The sequence below is a fragment of the Scyliorhinus torazame genome, chromosome 10 (assembly GCF_047496885.1).
Source record: "Scyliorhinus torazame isolate Kashiwa2021f chromosome 10, sScyTor2.1, whole genome shotgun sequence".
NCBI classification, from domain to species: Eukaryota; Metazoa; Chordata; class Chondrichthyes; order Carcharhiniformes; family Scyliorhinidae; genus Scyliorhinus; species Scyliorhinus torazame.
In genome coordinates this window covers 10,803,271-10,809,270 of record NC_092716.1, presented here as the reverse complement: position 1 = coordinate 10,809,270, position 6,000 = coordinate 10,803,271, and the positions used below count along the sequence as shown (strand labels likewise).

General features: G+C 47.9%; 1 long non-coding RNA gene across 1 annotated transcript in view; it reads left to right on the top strand.

The window, feature by feature from the left end:
* The first annotated feature begins 1,789 nt into the window (after positions 1-1,789).
* The window catches only part of LOC140384801 (uncharacterized), a 47,376-nt gene continuing 43,165 nt past the window's right edge, over positions 1,790-6,000 (top strand). The window contains exon 1 of the long non-coding RNA XR_011933138.1: positions 1,790-1,918. This is a non-coding gene — a long non-coding RNA (uncharacterized lncRNA). The remainder of the gene's footprint in view (positions 1,919-6,000) is intronic.

The window sequence follows — 6,000 nt, the reverse complement described above, 5'->3', positions numbered from 1 at the left end:
AATTCAATAAGATTTGTTAGGCAAGACCTACCCCTCACAAATCCGTGCTGACTATCCCTAATCAAGCAGTGTCTTTCCAGATGCTCAGAAATCCTATCCTTCAGTACCCTTTCCATTACTTTGCCTACCACCGAAGTAAGACTAACTGGCCTGTAATTCCCAGGGTTATCCCTAGTTCCTTTTTTGAACAGGGGCACGACATTCGCCACTCTCCAATCCCCTGCTACTTCCTTCCACACTATCGACAATTTCCGTACCAGCCTACCCGAACAGGTGCCGGAATGTGGCGACTAGGGGCTTTTCACAATAACTTAATTGAAGCCTACTCGTGACAACAAGTGATTATTATTATCTCCTATTCCAACACTCTCCTTTAATTGTCTCTTCCCTCTCTCACCACGTGGGTGTAAGTCCATCAACATCTCCCAAATTGTCTCCAGAGGGCAGCACAGCTCTCTGAAGCAAAGCCGTGAAGAGAAACCCACACACGGCCCTTAAAGACCAGCTGGTATGTGCGAAAAGAATAAAGATCTTCTGTGATGTCTCAACTTCAATCATCAGAACACAGGAACAGGAGGAGGCCATTCTGCCTCTCGAGTCTGATCTGCCATTCAGTTAGATCCTGGTGGATCTGTATTAACTCTGTTTTTTTCTTCCTTTTACTCTTTGAATATGGTTGACCCAATAAAAAGCAAGAAAATGTTATCAATCTCAGCCCTAAAATTTGACCTATTTTACATCTCCATTCATCTTTTCTTCAATATCAGCCAGACCCTGTTGCGAAATATAGTAATAGGGTGGTTCCACTTTCACAAGTGTATTCCTGGACCACTTTCCCCATGGCAAATCCAAAAGTGGTATCCATGTTTTTGGGAACTTTGGGATAAGAGGTGCCCATAAAGTATGTTGCTTTAGAGTTGCTTTGGTATTAAATAACAGCATGCTCAAAGGGACAATCATCTCCTCCTGATCCGATTTCATATGTCACGGCTCTCATGGGTTCATGTATCTCTGTGTGGCCTTGGGTTATGTGGGAATGAATCACATGTTCAGCATTATCTCAGCATCTGCACTTACCTTGATAAACCTGGTGAGGTCCTTGAAGATATTTCCAGCACTACCAGTCCCAACTCCCGCCACAGGACATGCAGGTTTCGTTGCCTGAGCTTTAATAGGGGCCAAACAACCTCCGCATCCTCACCTCCCCCAACATAACCTCCACCTGTAGCTTCCTGGATCCTTGGCCATTGCACTAAATGTGTTGACAGACGTTCCAATCCACCAAACAGATGAAGAATTAGTCCCAATAATTCTTGGCCACACTGCGTCTCCACTAATCTGGTAGTCCTGTTGGATCTGGGAGAGGAGGGGAACCAATGCTGGTGCTTGTTAGGAACTACTCTGACTGCCTTCTGCTAGACAACAACTCATGCCAATGCTGAAAATGTAACAGTAATAAACCAACTGTTAAACTGCATGACTTCCCATTTAGAATTAGAAGATACAGAAGGCGTTTGGGATGATGGCATTTTAATGAAGTACTCTGCTGCTTAAGTCCAACAACAGATTGTTTGTGAGCAGCGTGACACAGAGGTTGAGGCATTAGTGGATGTTGCAATAGTTAATGGCTGGCAAGTTGCTTCATAAAGGATGAGGGAGAACCAGGAAATAACCCTCCCTGAAGTGATCCTTTATTTAAATTTTGCAGAATCAGGCATTCCAATTTGTAAGCATATCACTCATCTCTTCCCCACTGCTCACGGCTTCCAAGTTCCCCAACCTCTCTCCTGCACATCAATAACGGAGGGTTCTTCTCATCAGCTCTTTCACTGTGTCTCTGTATATTCTCTCGCACGACATCGTTGCCGGTTTACAGAACCAAACCCCTCCTTGCAAACGGACATAGGAGCATAATGAGGTGAAGTACAAATCCTTCAATTGTTTCGAGAGGGAGATAGATATATTTCTGATAAAAATAGGTTAAAGGGATATGAGGAACAGGTATGGAGGGGGCTTTGAGACCCGAGAGAGATCAGCCATGGTCTGATTGAATGGCTGAATTGCCAAATTCTGCTCCTAATTCCGATGATCAGAGATGAATTAGGAGCAGGAGTCGGCTGCTTGGCAGAGAAAAATAAACTCTTCATCTCCATCTGAAACCGCTCCAGTCTCTCCCACAAGGGGGAACACCCTGGGCTGGATTCTCCGTACCCCGACACCGAAATCGCGTCCAGCGCCGGGGCGCAGAATCCACTTTCGGGCATGGAATCGGATTCCTTGATTCTCCGGCCCCCGAAAAGCGAGTCAGGAATCCCCTACCTGTGGCCATTGCTGGAGGCCTGTCCCACCATTCTCCGCCCCTGACCGGCCGAAGTCTCGATGGCGTGGATCACCATGGTCCTGCCATTCGGGTTACTCACGTAACGGTTGCGGACTCAGTCCGCTGCCGCCATGGTCGGGGGCGGGCCGATCGGAGAGTGGGGGGTCCCTCGTACGGGACCGGACTATTTTTGGGCGTGCAGTCCGGGTCGGGCGCGTGGCCGATCAGGGATACTATTTAGGTGTTCCAGCTTAGTGGTTTGAGTCTGCCATGGAGAACAGTGCAGCCGCTGGAGGTTGCCACCATGCGAATGCTCAGCCTCTGACCCAGAAGTGCGAGGTTTTTTCTGGTGTGAAAGGCCACAGTTTTTACGACGGCGTGGGGACATAGTCCATGAAATGGAGAATCCAGCCCCCTTTCAGCATCCACCGTGTCAAGCCCCCCCCCCAGGATCTTATACGTTTCAATAAGGTCACCGCATATTGGTCTGAACTCCAATGGATACAGGTCCAACCTGTCCAAACTTTCCACATAAGAAAGCCGCTTCATCCCACACATCAGTCGAGTGAACCTCCTCTGAAATTCCTTTAATGCAATTAATTATATCCTCTCCTAAATAAGGAAACCAAACTGTATGCTGTACTCCAAATGGGGTCTCATCAATACCCTGTACAGCTGTAGCAAAGATTTCCAAAATGTTTCTATACTATTCCCCTTGCAACAAACAACATTCCACTTGCCTTCCGAATTGCTTGCTGTGTCTTCACAGAATCCGAAGTGTGCAGAAGGAGGCAATTCGACCCATTGAGTCCACACTGACGCTCTGAAAGGGCACCCTACCTGGAGTCACCCTCCAATCCCCCCCTCCCTTGTTGATCTCCAAATTTCTTTCTCTGTCAGTCTGGCCTCAATAAAAGTTGAGACGGATTCGCACGTAAACAGAAGTTATTTATTTAGCTTGCAAGCTTAATCATCTTACAGAAATGTAAGAGACATCCAGCCTCTTTCATTCCAGAAAACGACTGAACTAACAGACAAAGGGATCTCTGCAAAATCAGTTCAAATGGTATCAAGTTTCACATACTCGACGGACATAGGTCAGCCTATGTCCCTCCTGACCTGTTCGATCTATTCTGATTGGCTCACTTCCAATCCCTTTCTCTGGCCCCTATCAATGAAGCATCACCCTCATAGACACACCTCTTCCTGCTTTTTCCATGCGGTCTCAAATTCCTTTGTCCCTAACTGCAAAAATCAAAGTGGCTTATTTCTACATTACATTAACTAGTAACTCTAAAGTAACTATTTTATATCACATTCGTCATTCCCTCCTTTTATCATTCCATGATAACCGAACTATCCAATCTATAGCTACGGTTCCTCATCTAAAAAGATTCGTCGCTGCATTTCCAATTCCTGTCTTAGCCCCCCTTCATCTGCTTCACCCTCATGGATTTTAACAGTTAAATTTTTTTCTCGGTGATTGGGGCGGTGATCTGATCCAGTGCACCCAGCATTCTACCCATCACACATTTAAGGATGGCCAGGCCCACAAAGATGCAGCCGATAGCTACCACTAGATACATGGCCATATTTATCAACCAGTCCTTCCATCCTCCAAATCCCCAGTTACCCCAAGAGTCAGGATCCTGCATCCCGTCCAAGTGATCCCGTATGCGATCCATAAATTTAGTAATGTTAGCAGTCAAGTCCTGAATCCCCATAATACACTTGCCCTGTACTATGGCGCATACCCCACCCTCACGGGCCAGAAGATAGTCAAGAGCATACCGGTTGCGTAAGGACCTCCCAGTAGCCCAGTTTATCCAATTTTGAAATGCCCATTCGGGCCGCCCAGCAATGCAGAAAGCCCTATTCCCAACAGTGATATGAGAGACATTCGCCCAGCCACAAAGGAGCTGGAGGCCAGCGTTCAATGGAACGCAAGTGGTGCTATAACAAACGCATTGGCCAGACGCCTGGGTGATATGGCACCTCCTGTCCGTACAGGTGGGAAACAGACATGTTATATTTGTGTCCACCTCTACCAGCAAACAGCCATATCCTTCACTGCTGAAGCAATTCTCGTACGACCGGGAATCCCTATTGGGAGTGAAGTGGCTAGGTATGTACGCCCTCCACCGTCGCAGCCTATCGTACTGTGAATGGGAATTATCCCGAGGGAGGGGAAGGCAAATAGCCGGTGGTGCTGAATCCGGATCGTAAGGAAGAGTGACTTGCTCGGGCAATGGCTCGGAACGCTGACAATGAACCACCGTTTGGGGAGTGCCCCAAAGCGGTGAAACAGAAAATAACCTAGACACCGCTGCGGGGTTTGGGTAGCAGACAACCCGTCCCTGGCCATACAGACGGTGGTAAATCTGGTAGAAGAGATTCATACTACCCGGGTTTTCCTCAGTTTGGCCTTTAATTAACTTAAGTGCATCTCCCGGTAACCTACGTTCTAGCTGTACTTCCCTTCTCACACGCCCCGTCCTCTCTCTAGTCCCTTTCTCTTTCTCATGGTCTCTTCCTACACTCTTCTGACAGCCTGATGTTACCTTTATTGTACCACTTTTAACACATCCAAAATCAAATTTACATGTATTCCAAAAACAAGGCAATGTCCATATAATGTTCCCTTCCCATCGCCGGGGCCGGTGCAGCTGCTTCATGACTCCCGCATTCTCCTTAACTTTGATGACCTTCCATGAGTCGATACCATGTCCTCGTATATGGGGGCAGTGAAGAACATCACCTGTGCATAGGTGATGTATCCTTGTAGATTGGTTGGGGCTACACAGATACATAATATTCCCCTTTTCCATGTCCATCGCCAATAACACGCCAAGCGAAGTGAGGCCAAATATCAGACAGACGATGCGTAGCCACTCCATCATGCTCCACACCTGTAAAATAGCACTGGAGAAGGGAGGCAGGTTAGTATCCGACCTTTTACAGTAGTGGAGATGGGCTCAATTTACAGTGATGTAGGTGGACCCAAGCACTTCGCCCCTCCACTTTAACTGCTGTGGGGGTGGTAAGGAGAACTTGGAAGGGCCCGTCCCATCGCGGCTCCGACCCCTTCCTAGTCCAATTTTTGACCATTACATAACTACCGGGCTGGACTGAAAGTGAGCTAGGTACTGGGGGCAATGGCTCGTGAGCCGCGCGGACTTGGCCATGGAGTTCCTTGAGCACTTGCGTAAGGGCTAGAACATAGGTGGTCATTTCCTCAGTCATCTGATGAAACTGAACCCGTCTGGGAACCTGCAGGCTCCAGGGAGTTCTAAGAGGCCTGCCATAAAGAATCTCGGCGGGAGAGAGCCGGGCCGGTCCCGCAGGTGTAACCCGCAGCTGGAAGAGGGCAACGGGGAGCAACTTAAGCCATGTCAGTCCCGTGTCTGCTCTTAATTTAGCCAATTTAGTTTTGAGGGTCTGATTGTGTCTTTCAACCACCCCGGCTGCCTGTGGTCTGTAAGCACAGTGTAACTGCTGGCGTATGCCCAACTGGGAGCAAAACTCCTCGTTAATTTGTCCAATAAAATGAGGCCCATTATCAGAACTTAACTGAGCTGGTATACCGTACCGGGGAATGATTTCCCTCATCAAGACTTTAACCACAGTAGCAGCTTTACTATAGATAGTCGGATACGCCTCAACCCATCTGCTGAACACAT